Below are 18,054 nucleotides of genomic sequence, written 5' to 3'. Positions count from 1 at the left end.
ATATTCAACTCTAAAAGTCAATACAAAAAAATGAGCTTCAGTTTCAAATAATGTTAAAATATAGTAAAAAAAATGCTGCACTTTAAAGTGTTTACACAAATAACTGTGTTGATATCAGGTACACACATTTATACGTGTTTTATTAATTTTATTTTTTTTTCATCCTGAAAATATAATATTGACACAGACCAAAGTACTAACTGCAACATTAATCATTTACTCATTCATAACCACAGAACACTGTTTGCACTGTTTATCCCTGTGCAGTGTCTTTCACAGTCACTGAGTTTTCAGTGCAAGTAACAGAGTGTATATTTTACTTGAAAACCATGGGGATATTAAATGTTTTTCTTCAGGCCTTCAGTTCTACCTTCTTGTTGGGGGCTCTGACGGTCCTCCTGCTCATCTATTTAATCTCCTCTGCTAGCTTTAGTACCCAGGATCCCCCAGGACCCAGACCACTTCCCTTGTTTGGGAACTTGCTTCAGATGAACCTGAAAAGACCCTACAAAACATTATTGGAGGTGAGGTAAAGCTATTGGGCTTTTGCCCAATAGCTTGTTGTGGACGTAGTCGACTTCAGGTTTAAACACTCTAATTAACAGGTTGAAAATAGTGACATTAAAGGAAGAGTATGCAGCACCACCCTGTCAGACGCCAGTGATGGTGGAGCTCACTGATGAATCAGGTGAGCTGGATTCATGGCTGATTCAAAACTAAGATCCCCCTGCTGTGGTCAGTAAGGGGAGAAAAGGGGGAAATAAAATCAAGAATTAGAGAGGCATTTATAAACGTTTAGGTGTCAAGTGAAACGGGACAAAAGGGGGTGTTATACTGTTATTTTCAATGTCAGCATTATTATTGTATGAGAATCATGCAACAAGCATTGCATCGATGATCATTTATTGAAGCTTTTGACCTTATACTAACATCTGTGTTCCTGTGATTGTTATAACTTCTGATGAATCTTCCATTTACAGGTGTTAGGATAATGATATAATTTTTCATTGCAGGTGTAACCATGATCATTTTTATACATATTGCAACTTGTTGCTCATTGTAGAGTTGTGCTCAAGTTAATAAGGGTTAAAAGCTACAGTCAGCGCGAATGTCTGACTGATCTATTGAGGGGAAAGGCTTCGAGCATAGAAGGCCGCACGCGCTTTTGCTTTGTTTTGTCTGCAAGAACAGAAGAATGACAGAGACTAAAGAGCTGTAGCTTCACAGCAGTGTGAACTGCAGACTGAACCCTTTGGTTGCTAATTTTGAGCTACTGATGTTTGCATTAAGAAAATTGTGTTGTAAAATTATGATATTATTTTATGCCATGTTATACCCCTAATTAAAGATTGTGAATTATTATGTAGTTTTAGTTTGCATTATTCTCCTGAATTAGAAGAAGCTGATAACTATTGCATTAGTTAAACTGATTTGCATTACATTAAACTGCTGACTTGTTGTGAATGAATGATATTGTTTTATGATGCATTATACTGCTGAGTTATAAGAAATACTGTTCGCAGAAGGTTATTGTCTAATTTGTCTGAGTAGAAGAGAACAGAGTGTGCTGGAGTTTTCTGCCCCATTTCAGCAGGAGCAGATAATCAGGGAGCCAAGGTCGTAGCTTAGGCGTTGTGTGAGAGAAAGCATGTGAATGTTTAGGCTTTTTATGATAAGGTGGAGGCACCAGAGGCTATAAAAGTTTGAGCAATGCTCCACCATTTTGAGATTTTGAGGCTGTCTGCATCAGTGTCCATCTCCCACGTGTGTGATCATTAAATCATCGTTTGACTCAACCCGACCGGACCAGTGTTGTTATTGTGGTTTTTCTCTTGTCTCCATCCCCAATATTTTTGAACCATAACATTTTGGGGGCTCGTCCTGTGGTATTGGGGTGGAATTTAAAAGTTTGGACGGTCCGAGGTTGTCGAACGGACAGGCACAAGCCAGTGGTCTGATTTGAGTGGACAAAAGCCGGCTTATCTAAAGGTAAGGCACTACCTGTTGAATTATTTCCAAAATGTGCCAAATTGGATATGACTAAATTAAAGTCTACTCACTGAAATTACTGGTAGAGTGTCTGTTTTGATTTTGATGAGAATCACCGTGTGTTATGCAGTTAAAGTTGCTTAAGAATGTTTAATGAAGTTGAAGAAATATGAAACTGTTCTGGAGGTAACAGATATAATGTTGGGTTTGAGTCCCTGGATATTGAGCTGAAGGCTCAGGTAGTTTGGTAGGGAAATTAGGACAGAAACTGTTCTGGAGGAAACAGATACTGTTTAATTGATATGTTAAAATTTGTCAAAATTGTTTAGGTGAAAATTGTTATAGGACGGCACTGGAAGATGCTAAGAAGCACATAGCCCGGAGGTTACGCTCCCTCCTGGCCGTGGACGCGCGGTCTTGACCTGTCGGCGAACAGGGTTAGTTCAGTTTGGTTTAACTGTGGGGTACAGGGCATCCTGAAATAAGCTAGGAGTTAGAATCTCCTCACCGTTTTAAATGGTGTGATGTGCTTTTTTGGACAAAGTTAAATTGAGTTAGGGACTTTAGAAATCAGGCCATAGGTTGTTCTGGAGGAAACAGATACTGGTTAATTGATTACAAAAAAGTGAAGCTTTCTTCGGTTGGACCCGTTAACTTAAATTTGTCGAAATTTGTTAGGTGCTGAATCTGTCAGGCCTGTCAGTGATTGTAAATATAAGACGTCTTTGTAATATAAAATAAAAGAGTTTTGTCTGAGCTTTGTGTGACCCTGTGTGTGACGACAGCGCACTGCAGCGCTGCGAGCTATTTTTAGACGGTGTGTGAACATGCAAATGAGCTGTGACGCGCACAGAGGACTTTGCTTCCTGTTTAGCGTGTTTTTGAGTTTTATAATTTTGATTTGCAAACAATGATACATGCCGGTAAGTAAAACGCTGATTTTGCTGATTATGATACTACAAATAAGGTGTTGAATGACTAGGGTGTGAATGATGTTGGAGTTTAAAGCTGAAACTCAGAGAGGAGTGTGTTGGGAGACTGGCATGTAGTCTGCAGTGCAAAGGTGGGCGTCTTGCCTGCTAGTCTATTTAACAGTGATGAAAATGATATTAAATAAATCTCTCAGTGTGTTGATACAGGTGGCTATGGGGCTGGACCAACTGCCCCCACAAGCACGGCGGCCGAAGCAAAATTATAGTAATGGAAACCAAACTCAGCAAGAATCAGCAGCTGTGGAAAAGACAGCAGCTAGCAGAGAATTAAAGGAGAAATTAAGAGAAGTTTTACACATAAAATTGCGGCCAACAGACTTGTGGAGGTTGGGAAGGCGCCTGGAGCATCACAACAAAAAGGTGAAATAAAAACACACACAAGCAGAGAAATGTGAGAGAGAGGCACGTGCTAGAGAAATGCCTCGTTTGAGAAAAAACGTTAAATTAGCCCATGTACAAACGCACATACACGCAATGAAGAAACAGCTTACACCCATGAACATGTGAAGATTTTCCAGCAACTTTAAAGCAGTGAAGCTTAACATACACCCGCCGTTACACAATAAAGTTTATCCACTACTAACAAATAAACCCTCTGGGTTGCAGGACAACAACTTAACTTCAAAAAAAAAAAAAAAAAAAATCACAACCAGTGATAACACGACAAATTTAGTGGTTAATAAAAGTCAAATTGTGACATGTTTTCTTCTGATTGATTAATACAAGTGATTACTGAATGAAAGAAAATTCCATTTTTGTGCTTTAAACATGATCTTAAGAATTTTAACATGTACCTGTGTTGTCCTGTCAGCTTGGTGGGTTATGAGAGGATTATATGGTGAGAAAAAACAAAAAAAGGGGGGGAGAAGGCTGACACAGGGCCTGGTCCCGTTGTTTTTCCCCTCTCTGAGTAACACAGCCAATACAACATGATTTTCCTGTTCGTTTGTTTTTGTTTTGTTTTGTTTTTTCTCTTTATGCCTGATTACAGGCTGCTTTGTCGGCCCGGAAAAGCCGAGGCTGACCCTGGACTCCTGCTCTCCCCTCTACCATCGTTGCTCTCTCCTTTACCATCTTCGATGTGACTCTGACCAAATGCTAAAGCAGCTGGACCCACAACAAGTTGAAACTGTCAACAGTGCTGCAGGAAAACGATCTCAGGCAGCAGAGACGGAGAGAGTTAAATCCAAGGCCCGTTTCACTACACGGGGAGATTTCTGTCAGCGTCTTTTCTTTCTGAGAAGACTGAGAAAGGCCCGGCTCCCACCACCGATTCTGACCACCTTATATAAAGGAATTATTGAGAGCATCCTGAGCAGCTATATCACTGTCTGGTTCGGGAACAGCACCATGCCGGACAGACAAGCTCTACAGAGGGTTGTGCAATCAGCTGAGCGCACCATCCGCTCCGAGCACCCTGACCTGCACTCAATTTACAGCAGGCGGTGCTGGACCAAGGCCAGGAAGATCGTGAAAGACCTCAGCCATCCCAACAACAGACTGTTCTCTCTGTTGCTGTGTACGTGACAAATAAACATCTGGATTTGGAAAACGAGGCACTCGCAAAGCCACCAGCATTGTGCCTGATCGGACACACCCCTCTCACACACTCTTCACACTCTTGCCATATGGAAAAAGACAGCTTCAGCTGACAGAGCTGTGACGAGACGCCCATTAAGCCCAGATGAAAAGTGAGGCCGAGCAAAACCATGCTGACCTTAACCACTCTGCATTAAAACTGTGCAGGACAGTGACGGACCAACAATGACCATCGGGCAGCAAAAAGGGCGTGCCAGAGACAGGAGGAGTAACTGAGGTCAGGAGGCACCTCAGAATGGACAAAACACCAGGAGAAAATAAGCTGAAGGCACAGGTATCGGGGCTCGGCCAGGAGCTGACCTCTGAGAAGAGCCGAACAGCAGAGCCGCAAAAGGCCGTGGAGCAAAGCAAGGAAAACATCAATGGACTTTAATCTGATTTCTACGGAAAAGACTCTGAGGTTTCTGCCCTCAATAAGACCTCGAGGCATCAGAGCAGAAACTGAGCATGGCCCAGGAGGAGCTAGCTGAAAATCGAACCCATCAGGCTTGGAGTCCAAGACACCGGACTTGAAATCAGGCCGGAGCATCCTGGAGCTAGATGAGCAGTGTGATTTGTCCGGTCTGCTATGGAGCGAACGTTAGGGGGATGGCTTCCTGTCGCCTCTGCCGTCCTCCGATCGCTCAGCGTCCTGGGCTGCCCAGCTCCGGACTGAACGCTCGGGCCGAGACACCCAAACAACCATGGACTCCATTCCCCTGGAATGGGACCACGACTACGACCTGAGCCGTGGGCTTGAAAGTGCAAGCAGGGATCCCAGAGAGCCTTGAGGCCTGTGTTAAACTAACAGAACAAAGATTGAGGTCTTCCACTGGGGAGGTGGAAGCTGCAGACTCTCCTATACACCTTCTGGATGTCAGCCGTTCCACCTGCAAACAAACGGACAGCAGTCGCACTTCTGCAAGCAACAAACGGACATCCAGACAATTGAGCTGCGTATCAAAACCCTGAAGGAAGACCGAAGCAAAAGGGTCAAGTTAAGGAGGAGCGAAATAAGGAGAAGATGCTGGACACTGGAGAAAAGGACTGCCTCAATTGGGGCCAGAACCAGTATGGACAGAACTCTGAGCAGCAGCACCAATGGATGCAAACAGACTGAAAAGGAGGAGGGCAGGACCCAGGGCACGCTTCAGGCCGTGGTTTACCCAGAACACTACAACAGGAAAGTGATGAACACAAACACCCACACAAACACACACATCTACATGCACCGACTCAGAGTGAAAAGAAACATACATATGAACATATGCACTCGTTGATTGAGGGAGAAATGACACACACACACACACAAATTAAAATGTTGATTCAATGAACTGAGAAGTGATCCACACACACACACGCTGATGCAATGAAGAATGCTTTACTAACAAATGCTGCACATAAACATCCAAATACGGAGTTGGTTACAACAGCAAGAACTGATTGATTATTTATTGCTTAAATGTATTTCATGCCACACAGAGGGCATTTGTGTAGATTTAGAGGACATGGTCTGAAGCACTTTGATAATGAAAACAATGTCTGTGCGTGATGTCTGTTTATGGCTCAAAGCCGCGAAAATGATGAATGAATGGTGTGAGTTTTATTTCGAAGAGATTATGAAAAGGTTGTGTTGATTCAACTTAGTTGTTTACGTTTTTGCCAAAGTAAAGAGTTGGTGTGTAACTAGTGTCCACTATTGAGTCAAGTAAATCCAACATGTTTTGTTGGTGCAAAAAGGAGTTTTGGTTGATCTTTGGGTTTTGTTTGATACTAGGTTGATTCTATCAGTGAGGTTTGGATTGTTTTCTTTCTCTGAGAGAGAAAAGGATGGTTTTATGCTTGGGCATGTTTGTAAGGGGCCCCAGTATCTGTTATTATATGAGTGTTTAATTGGGTACGTCTGTGTTTGCTTTCGTTACAGTGCACTGAGATAAGAACATCTGAGAGGTGTGATCCACCGGTGGTGATATTTTGGTATTTTGTGAGCTCCTGATTTAACAAATCGGCTCCTTAATCCAGGCCTGAGAGAGTGAATTTTAAAGTGTTATAAAATATTCTTACTGAAAACAGTCGCGAAGTATTTTTCTCCATGATTATAATGAGCTTGGGAGAAAATTCACTTATATGGGACACTGATCCTGAAGCCTAAAAGGATTGCAGCGAGTCAATCCAGTCCAAAGAAGGAAAAACAAACAAGGAGCTGTTTCCTTTAAAATGATGACGTCATTTTGCTGGTGATGGAGCCTCGAATAGGTTGCGCGTGAGACTCCATTATCAGCAATATCTGGTATGAATGTGTGTGAATGTATGCATGGGACTGGACTGTGACGGACTGACGACTAAAAGTTTTAACTGACTTGGTACTGAGACAAAAACGGTGCCGACTTTAGGATTATTAAATGTCCACAGACAATTCACCCAGTCTGTAAAAGAAGGGTGGATGTTTTGTTTTGCTTTGTTTTGTCTGCAAGAACAGAAGAATGACAGAGACTAAAGAGCTGTAGCTTCACAGCAGTGTGAACTGCAGACTGAACCCTTTGGTTGCTAATTTTGAGCTACTGATGTTTGCATTAAGAAAATTGTGTTTTAGTAGCTGTGTTTTAATTAAGGTATTACATTATATTGTTGGGAATATTAAATGCTAAAGTGAAGAAAAGGTTTGATCCCACTCATGACTGAGCATGTTATTATTAACCATAGTGGGTCAATGTAGAGAGTGAATTAATTTTAGAGAAATAAAGAAAAAACAAACAAAAAACCCTCCACCGAGGTCTATGAATAAGAGGGGAATGATAGACAGCCACACTCAAAATGGAGATATGTAATGATAAACACTGGTCCCCGTCCTTTGGGCGCTTTCTTGAAGTAGTCAACATTTTAAAAGTAAGATAAAATAACAGGGGCATGTGCTGAGGGGTGGTGCTGCACAAGAACAAGAGTAAAATAAAGAAAATATTGTTTTTAGTTTTGAGAAGTGCAAATTAAAATGTACCATTACACTCAGAGGATCAATATGAAGCTTGATATTTGTTAATTTTGAATGAAGTACATGACTGGTGACTGTTCTGTCCTGAGCTTTTGTTTTTACAGCACCCGCTTGATCACACCAACAGTTTCTCGCCACCGAAGAGGGGTACTTGCAAAAAATAAAGAACGGGGAGGAATATCATCAAAACGGGAAAAAGGTAATCCCCAAAGGGGGTGATAACGCCATAACTTTCACTATGGTCAAATTCTCAAAATTTGACCCTCAAAAATTCTTCAAACATTTAGACACAAAGCGGAGATTTAGATAAATATAATGTCGTAAACCACATAAGCATGAAGTATTTGATTCAATAAGATGGTGAAAAAACAAGCAGCAAAAGGTTGATCATGTTAATGGTGTTTATTCAAGGGTGCAGAGGAGATTAGTATTATTACAGACAACAAATGAAATAACGAAAAGTAGAAGTGGAAAGAATTTGCGTTAACGGTAATAAAATCAAAACAAAAAGGAATACTAACTAAAACTAACTAAAACTGTACTGAATGTTCACAAAACTGACTAAAATTAACTAGATTTATAGCAAAATGTGTTTGGTTGCATTGATGTGTGCGTGCCCTGCTGTAGTGAAATTAAGGTAGTACGTTAGTCGAGTCGTCTGTGTTGCTGCTCCGTCCACGCGCAGAATCAGGTCAGGAAAAGTCGGGAGACAGCTCCAGAATAGAATTGAGGATGATTTTAATATAACTGTTTTGTAGACATAACAAGAGTCTTGTAGTGGAGAGGGACATAATGTCCTCCTGAGACCCAGAGAATAAGAAAAAACAGGGAGAAAATATTTTCGTTTTTTCTTTTTTTTCTTTTTTCTTTTTTCTTTTGAATAAATCAAGTGTTATTAAAATAACAATCTCATAAGATGAAGATCAGGGACCAACCCAGAAATCACTGACACTTCACTAGCTGTAAACTATTGGTTTAGGAATAAGTGATGGCACTGAACTTTCTATTTCACAAAAGTCAATTTATTTAGGATATCTGAGGAAGTACTGATTTTATTTGGAGACACAAAGGAACATTTGGCACTTCCCTCATCTCACATCTGTTTCATTGTTGTACCCAATCATTCTACAACTGAAATGCCTTGGACTGCTAACCATTTCAGGCAAGTGGAGTGAACCATATTTTGCTAGACTCTCATCAGATTGGGGCTTCTTTTTATTGATCTTTGGAGAGAAGTCTTCATTACTGGTATTATTCAGGTCTTGTTCACATGTTTGTCCCAGGTTTCTCAGCTAAGAGGAGCTTAAACCCCAGATACTGTGAGTTCTTTTCACACATTGAGATCACTGATAACTCTCAGCAACGACGTGATCTCGTAGAAACAATTAGGTGTTATGGATTCAACTATAATTGCGACTCTTATTTTTTACTTTACTGGAAAAGATTTCTGCATTTTACCCATATTTTAGTTTTAACTCAAAATCAAAATTCCAGATTCTACTACATGTTGGTTTTGCACCAGATAGGATGACAGATTTCAGGTGGCCCTGTGTCTTCCTCTATTACATCTGCCACTGCATCTCGATAATCTTTGTGTGGCTTCTAGTGGGTCCTGACCCTCTCATATTTTGAAAAATCTATGTTTGAATCTCCCTTAATAATTGTGTTAAGAATTCTCTCCGCCTTGGTCAAAAGTTGGGTATTAGGAAAAAGTGAAATAAATATAAATATAAAGTCCCAATGTGTAGAGCACACATTAATAAATTAGTCATGTTCCCTGTGAAAGTAAATGAGCCTAATTCTTAAAGACCCCTGAAATTATTTACTAGATGTTTATTTTTTGAATAAAATAAGAATCTGAGTTTAACAAAACATTTTAAATGTAAATATCAAGATTACCTTTCTCTCTTCCATAAAATGTGCTTGTGGGCACGCCAGCCATTTTGAAAAGGTGGGAAAAACAATTGGCAAGGCCACACCCCCACACATGTGACATAATTTTAAAGGTACTGTTGTCCTCTCTAAGAAACATCAGGACTTAGAGGAGTGGCAAGTAGAGTATGAGAGCTACAAGCAAAAAACTAAATGTGTACTACAGTGCGCAAAAAAAAAAAAAATGAATTACTGGGCCATCAGGGGGTCTTGAGGGACATTTATAAAAAAAAAAAAAAAAAAAATCCCACAAACCTTAAAAGTGCACTTGAAAAGCTCACACAAGAAGGTTAACCTAGCTTACCTAGAAGACCTCATCAGGGGGAGCACACTCCCCCTCTTTGAAGAGCTCACCCACTTAACTCTCATTCCAAGAAAACAGCTAACCCCAGATAAGGCAGCGTGATGGATCCCGAGATAACAGGACTGGGACATCTAAATAAAGGTGTGAAACAATCGCATGGAAAAGGTTATCAATTGACTTCAACCAAAATTAGGAACACTCGGTGCGGCAAGAATTAATAGCTATTAGTCTCAACACCCAAGGATAAGCAGAAGAGCATGATTGATATGATGGAACTGAGAGTTTGTTACACTTAACTTTTGCAAAACACAAATAAAACTAAATTGAAACTAAGGATTTTCAGAAAATAAAAACTAGACTAAACTAGCAAAGAATTGGTAAGAACTAATCACAACTGGCAAAAAATTGAAAATCTGGAGTCGAAACTAAATAAAAAATAAAACCTAATGAAAATGGCGAAACGTTTAAAACCCTGGTGCAGAGATTGGCAAATCTGACCAGGAACGTTATAAAATGGATTGTCAGAACAGTCAGCGTTAAAGCCACATTTGACAGTCCATACTAGGATGCCATTGGACATCTTCGGGGAGGAGGAGGGTTGGTGTGACCAAGGTGTGGTTTGTCTTGTTGTATGTATATTTGAGATCATATGGCTCTGGATGGACCAGTTACCAGGGCATGGAAGGAGGACAGACTCATTAAAGGAGGAGAAGGAATTTCCTGGGATTGGGGATCCTCTGGGTGAGTGGTTGATTAAAAGCATGCATAAAATAGAAGTTATCTGTTGTTATTGATTGGTAATAGATTGATAATTGGCCACATTTACAGCTGTATTGACTTGTTGTGGACGTAGTCGACTTCAGGTTTAAACACTCTCATTAACAGGTTGAAAATAGTGACATTAAAGGAAGAGTATGCAGCGCCACCCTGTCAGACGCCAGTGATGGTGGAGCTCACTGATGAATCAGGTGAGCTGGATTCATGGCTGATTCAAAACTAAGATCCCCCTGCTGTGGTCAGTAAGGGGAGAAAAGGGGGAAATAAAATCAAGAATAAAAGAGGCATTTATAAACGTTTAGGTGTCAAGTGAAACGGGACGAAAGGGGGTGTTTTACTGTTATTTTAATGTCAGCATTATTATTGTATGAGAATCATGCAACAAGCATTGCATCGATGATAATTTATTGAAGCTTTTGACCTTATACTAACATCTGTGTTCCTGTGATTGTTATAACCTCTGATGAATCTTCTATTTACAGGTGTTAGGATAATGATATAATTTTTCATTGCAGGTGTAACCATGATCATTTTCATACATATTGCAACTTGTTGCTCATTGTAGAGTTGTGCTCAAGTTAATAAGGGTTAAAAGCTACAGTCAGCGCGAATGTCTGACTGATCTATTGAGGGGAAAGGCTTCGAGCATAGAAGGCCACACGCGCTTACATAACATTGATATCATGTTATTCTTTGTGATCTTTTCTTCAATTATGTCTTTAAGGTTAGTTTAAATAGTGGCAGTTAATTAAATGACATTTATTAAAATATTAAATACCTGAGTCAGAACGTTACACGCGGATCACCTTAACGATCTGGGAAACTTTGTAGCTGCCTAACTTTTTTTAATGTTCTAGCTCCGTTGATTTGACACATTGGAATGTGTCAAAAAAGGGGGGGAAGGTTGAGCTTTAACATCAAACAAGGATTATTTGAACAATTTATAACTTCATTTGTGTCTTTAATAATTTAGAAATGGTAAAGCTTAAGCTAATAGCGGTCCGAGAAGACGGACCTTTTAGGGAATCAGTGAAAAAGCATAAACTATCACTTTCATGTTTAATCATTACTCATTGAAATGAACTGAATAGCGCTTAGAAGATTTGTTAATTTCTTTGTCTTTTGTTAAAAAGAGGGGTTTCAATAATTTTCAGACACACCTTGCAAATGTGCTTATAACGAGTTGGCACTCGGCCTTTTGAAGGTCAGAAGCTTCGTTCGGCGTGACTGTCCGGACTGATAAAGTGTAGGAAACGCCTTGAGTGCAGAGGGCTAAATGCAAACAAGCTTACACACACATAAGATATGATTAGAATAAGTCCCTGGGACATTCTGAATGTTTTAGACCAATTTTGAATCACTAGAAGGTCAGTAGATAACAACATTAGATTATTAGGGTTAGGAAGAGAGGTGTTTTGGTTTTCTGTCTCTTGCAGAGAAAGGAACAGACACCAGACGAGGCCACAGAGATACGAGGGTCCTTCGCAGCAGAGACAGATACAGTGACTGCCGAGACACCAACTGGGTCCAAGGGTTATGGCGTTTGGGCTCCAGCTAGTCACTTCAAAAGGATGAATCCCATAAATACAGCAATAACCATGAAGGGGTTGGCGGAAATCCGGAAACACCAGACCAACGAGGTTCGAGAGGCTCTTGGGCAAAAGGGGGACGCCTTCCTGTTCTTTTCTGGAGGATACACGGGAGACACAGGACCCGAGGATACACAGATCGTTGTTTGAAATAGGGGCAGAATAATCCCCTGATCTGTGTCACGACTGAAGGGTTGTCTAACCCCTGAGGTTGAAGTAAGAAGAACAGAGGATCACGCAACTGGACGACACTGGTAGCTGCAGCAATAAAATAAAGGTTAAGAGCTCTTCGGACAGGGGTTCTAGTCTACGTCTGAATGGTATAAGGGAACACCAAATAAAGCTGTGGGAGAACAGGGGAGTGTCATCTGGACCTGCTATCCTTGTAGTAATAGTTTGTCTTGCACCTGACTTGCGCAAACACAGAGGTCATCTTACATATGGTTTGCCCGTCAGGGGGACAAAGGACCTCAGGAGTGAGAAGAGATGAACCCGGCCACACTGGGCTACAGGGTGTTTGTGAGGTCATTATTCTAATGACCTCATCAGGGGGAATTGTAAAATTATGATATTATTTTATGCCATGTTATACCCCTAATTAAAGATTGTGAATTATTATGTAGTTTTAGTTTGCATTATTCTCCTGAATTAGAAGAAGCTGATAACTATTGCATTAGTTAAACTGATTTGCATTACATTAAACTGCTGACTTGTTGTGAATGAATGATATTGTTTTAGGATGCATTATATTGCTGAGTTATAAGAAATACTGTTCGCAGAAGGTTATTGTCTAATTTGTCTGAGTAGAAGAGAACAGAGTGTGCTGGAGTTTTCTGCCCCATTTCAGCAGGAGCAGATAATCAGGGAGCCAAGGTCGTAGCTTAGGCATTGTGTGAGAGAAAGCATGTGAATGTTTAGGCTTTTTATGATAAGGTGGAGGCACCAGAGGCTATAAAAGTTTGAGCAATGCTCCACCATTTTGAGATTTTGAGGCTGTCTGCATCAGTGTCCATCTCCCACGTGTGTGATCATTAAATCATCGTTTGACTCAACCCGACCGGACCAGTGTTGTTATTGTGGTTTTTCTCTTGTCTCCATCCCCAATATTTTTGAACCATAACAGGCTGCTTTTCTTTTAGGCTGACTTGTAAATTCAGCTTTCCATGCAGCTCTTACAACTTCCAGGGTCTCTCTAATGTGTGTCAAAATATCAACATATTCTGCCCTTCTTAGCTGTCCAAGAAATATGGATCAGTCTTTACTGTCTATCTTGGACCCCAAAAAGTGGTGGTGCTGGCAGGATACAAGACAGTGAAGGAGGCACTTGTTGACTATGATGAAGTGTTTGGAGACAGAGATCCAATTCTAATTGTGCATCAAATGAACCATGGAAATGGTAAAAATAAATAAATAAATAAAATAAAAAATGGGCATAACCACATTATGTGTCTTAAATTATTGTTATTTAAACTCTATACACACTTCATTACAGGGGTTGTGTGGTCCAACGGTGATTCATGGAAGGAAATGAGGCGCTTTGCACTGACTAACCTGAGAGACTTTGGGATGGGCAAGAGAGCATGTGAGGACAAAATAATTGAAGAATGTCAATACCTCATTGAGGTTTTTAAGAAATTCAAAGGTAAGATTTGTTTATGTTAAAAAAAATTAATGAAGGTTGATGAAGATTAATTTGACTGTTATTTGTTTTTCACTCCTTTCACTTGTCTTGTCACAGGAGAAGCTTTTGATACAAACCAAAGATTATCATATGCAGTCTCTAATATTATCTGCTCCATTGTCTATGGAAGCAGATTTGAATATAATGATCCAGAGTTTACATCTCTGGTAGATCGAATGAGCAGAGGTGCTAAACTTTTGGGTTCTCCTTCAGTACAGGTCATTTCTATAGTTACTTTCATAAGCACATAAAGCATCAGTTGTTGCAAATAACAAAATATTATTCTAGTTACTGGTGGTTATATAATTTTTGACAGATGTACAACATGTGTCCAGCGCTGTTGAGTTGGATTGGTGCCAGGAAGGAACTGCTCGAAATGTCTGCTACCAGTAGCAAACAAAACCTTGGCATCTTCAGTCATTTAAAAGAGACTCTGAACCCACAGATGTGCAGAGGCTTTGTGGATGCCTTTCTGCTCCGCAAGCAAACTCTGGAGGTTGGCATCTCTGTCACTTGTCAAGTTTGTAGTCTGAAATTATTAACTGAAGCTCAGGGTGAAGCTGTGCACATTCCTGCTTAACTAAACAAATATGCTGTGTCCTAGTAAGAACAAAGTACACATTTTGTCAGTTTTAAGGGAATTAGATTTACTGGCATTTTATTGTTGCATGTCTGAAGGAATCTGGGATTACCAACAGTCATTTCCATGATGATAACCTTTTGATGACAGTAATGAACTGAGACAACATCAACTACACTGAGATGGGGACTTCTGCTTATGGCCAAATATCCAAAGATTCAGGGTGAGGAGCCTAAAAATTTAACTTCAATGTGCTAATGAAATCAAATCACTGTCACAAAAACAAAATCAAATAAATAATGTCACCTTCATTTATAGCCGTGTGAAAAATCACGTTTTCAAAGTACTCTATTTTTAGTCCTGTGAAACACAAATTATTCCCTTCATGGGATTTAGGAGTAGCAGCCAGTCAATAAGGTGCTAATCAAAAGCACGATTAGTTGATCTTTAGCAAGTGTGAGCAACTGAATGAAGACAGATTTTTTATAGTTTGTTAGACTGAAGCCTTCAGGTGTGGACTAACACACACCTGAGGGCTTCATTCTTCCCTGGAGTGGAAGTTCCAGTAAATGCACCCCAAATTAAAAACCAGTTTATTCTAGTACAATTCTGCAGTTCTACAATTAAAAAAAGTCAGAACAGGTACGGCTTGTTTAAAATAGTTGCCAAAAGAAAGCATAGACTTCTGAGACAACATCCTGTTGACTGACAAGACAAAACTAGAAATGTTTTATCATAATGCAAAAGTACCACATCAAGCACAAATCCAACACAGTATGTCAGCACAAACACCTCAGACAAACTCACACACAGTGCTAAAGGAGTGATGATTTGCAGTTGATTTTTCCAGTCACAGGACTTGGGTACCTTGGGTAACTCTGTAATGATCATAAGTATTTTATAGCAAATGTCAGAGGATCTGTCCCAGATTGGCCTAAACTGGGCTCTCCAAAAGAATGGCTGAAAAAGATAACAATCAAGGTGCTGCAATGGCCCAGTCGAAGTCCAGACATAAACTCAAATGAAATGCTGTGACAAGACATTAACAGAGCCATGCCTGACTGAATGTCTGCAAACCTCAATGAACTAAAGCAGCACTGTAAAGAAGAGTGGGCCAAAATTTCTCTACACCAATGTGAGAGACTGATAAAATAATTTAAAAAGAACTATTACTTCAACTGGCGTGCACTTAATTTTTTTTACAAGATTGCATAGATTTCTGTGAAAACACTGTAAAATGGAGTGTTTGAGTGATTCTAATAGGGATGAAATTTAATTATTGTTACTTTTATACACCAGATGAGGTCCAGGAGGAGCTGACGAGAGTCATAGGAGATCGACAGGTGCAGGTTGCAGACAGGAAAAGCCTGCCCTTCACTGACGCCGTCATCCATGAGATACAGAGACTGAGCAGCATTGTTCCCACTGGAATTCCTCACAAAACCACCGAAGACATCATTTTTCAGGGTCACTCTATCAAGAAGGTAAGACTGCATAACACACCTACCGCTTTTAAAAAACCTGGCCTGCACTAAGCCATCAAGTGCAACAAAATATAACTGCATTGTGGATTGTTTCTTTATGATAATTATGTGTAAAGGGTGATGGTTTGGTAGTGCAGGTAGGAAAACATAAATGCAGATAAAATACATGTAAATACAAGGTGGGGAAAGGTTTTAGCAGTCTGTGTATTGTAATTTGTGCAGGGAACCACGGTGTTTCCTCTCTTGACATCTGTCCTGCATGATCCCAAGGAGTGGGAGAGACCACACAGCTTTTATCCTGCTCACTTCCTGGACAACGAGAAAAAGTTTGCTAAGCGAGATGCCTTCATTCCATTTTCTGCAGGTTTGTGAGCTCAGCCATCTCTGTTTAGGTTACATCTGCTGACAGGACAGCTGAAGTTATTCTTCAATTGTCTCTTACAGGTCGCAGGATTTGCCTCGGAGAGAGTCTGGCCAGGATGGAGCTCTTCCTCTTCTTCACCACTCTCCTTCAGCATTTTCGTTTCACCCCTGCACCTGGAGTTTCAGAGGATGAATTAGATCTGACTCCAGCTGTGGGTTTTACTCTCAGCCCTTTGCCTCATAAACTATGAGCTATTTCCCGTATGTAAGGAAACTGTATTTGAACGCTGAACCAGTCTTCTCTGAATCACGTTATTATTTCATGACGTACAAGTAATCGTAATAGATTCTGGGAAAAAAATGGATTAGGTAAAGGCTTCTTTGGAAATTTAAGAGTTTGCAAAGCCAGAACTGACCTCTGGGCCATAGGTTTGATATCGATCCTTTAAATTTAAGCTTTTTGTACAGCTCCATCACATGAATCTAAGGCTACGTTCACATTGCAGGCGAAAGTGCATCAAATGCGACTTTTTTGACCCTATGCAACCCATATACGATCATGGTATGACAGTTTGAACAGCACAAATCTGATATTTTCAAATCCGACCTAGGTCACTTTCGTATGCGCATGTGGGCCGCTTTGAGGGTTCACACTAGAGCGCGTTTGCTGTCACATTTTATTTGTAGTGTGAACAAGCAGACAAAAAAAAATCAGATTTGATCAAAAAATCGGTATTGAGCATTAAGACCTGCAGTTTGAACATAGCCTAAGTGAGCATTTTCTCCTGGAAATGGAGTCTCCAATGAGTTTTTTCATAAGTTGGTTGATTGTTTTGCTCAACATGTTCACTGTAACTTAAAAATGTTGCACAAGCACATGTTAATCTCTCTCTTGTTCATGAAGACTTAATATTTTCTTCATTTTCTCCACAATAAAGTTGAAATATTAAAATGAATACACCTCACACATCATTTCCTTCCTCACTCCACCAGTCTTCTCAGCAAGTCTTCTAAGTGTCTATGTTTGACCAGCTGGAATATAAAACACAAAGAACTTTCATACAGACCTGTTTCCCATTTAATCTTTAATGTGACTGTAATGCTACTGGCCCTCTGATGATTTTCCTTATATGTCAAAATGGAGTCTTTTTATGAGTAAATCAAGCCAAATAGGTGTGGAATAATTTTACACTATTCTACAATCCATCATGTTTAGGGAGTCAGTACTATATGGGAGGCGACATCCATATAGTACTGTGCAGAAGTCTTGAGCCACCTCTGATTTCTGTATATTTTGCTTCCAAAAAGCAACACTTTCTTGTCTTGTCAAAAGTGCTCCTTAGCAATAGTGCAGAGAGATGGATCTAGACCTTCAGTTCATTCATCTGGTGTTTGCTGAAGTGGCATCAGACGTGCTGTCAGTGGAAGGTGGTTGTCAAGAAGCCATTCTTATAAAAGAGAAAACGACTAAGGTGTGCCAAATTGTTTGTGTGCTGTAACAAACAATTTGTCCATAAGGTGGCGTTCTAAGTCAAGTTACGTTACTACTGCAAATGTAGCAGCCCATTATTCATATTGCTGCGTCGAGTGCCACAAAAATATCACACATAATATGACAATTTTTATTTAAAAAAAACCCAACAGGTCCTGTATATTATTGTGCCACACATCTAATGCTAGGTGGGAGGTTTTCACGTGTCTACTTTGTTTCTAGTATGTTTCACATATAATTGTAACATCAGTAAAAAATAATAATAATATTTTTTTTTGTTATTTAAAAAAATGCATTCATTATT

At 40.0% G+C, this 18,054-nt stretch overlaps 1 pseudogene across 1 annotated transcript; it reads left to right on the top strand.

The window, feature by feature from the left end:
- The first annotated feature begins 220 nt into the window (after positions 1–220).
- Positions 221–17,202, top strand: LOC146692425 (cytochrome P450 2K1-like; annotated as a pseudogene). The gene is made up of 9 exons (XR_014915188.1): positions 221–524; positions 13,384–13,546; positions 13,643–13,792; positions 13,889–14,049; positions 14,148–14,327; positions 14,510–14,634; positions 15,711–15,895; positions 16,118–16,259; positions 16,340–17,202. The product of XR_014915188.1 is annotated as a cytochrome P450 2K1-like (transcript).
- The last annotated feature ends 852 nt before the right edge of the window (positions 17,203–18,054 follow it).

Source organism: Copadichromis virginalis, linkage group LG15 (genome assembly GCF_057382275.1).
Source record: "Copadichromis virginalis isolate Kocher_CV1m ecotype Utaka linkage group LG15, C_Virginalis_male_GT1.1, whole genome shotgun sequence".
Classification (NCBI taxonomy): Eukaryota; Metazoa; Chordata; class Actinopteri; order Cichliformes; family Cichlidae; genus Copadichromis; species Copadichromis virginalis.
This window is presented reverse-complemented; position numbering and strand designations above follow the sequence as displayed.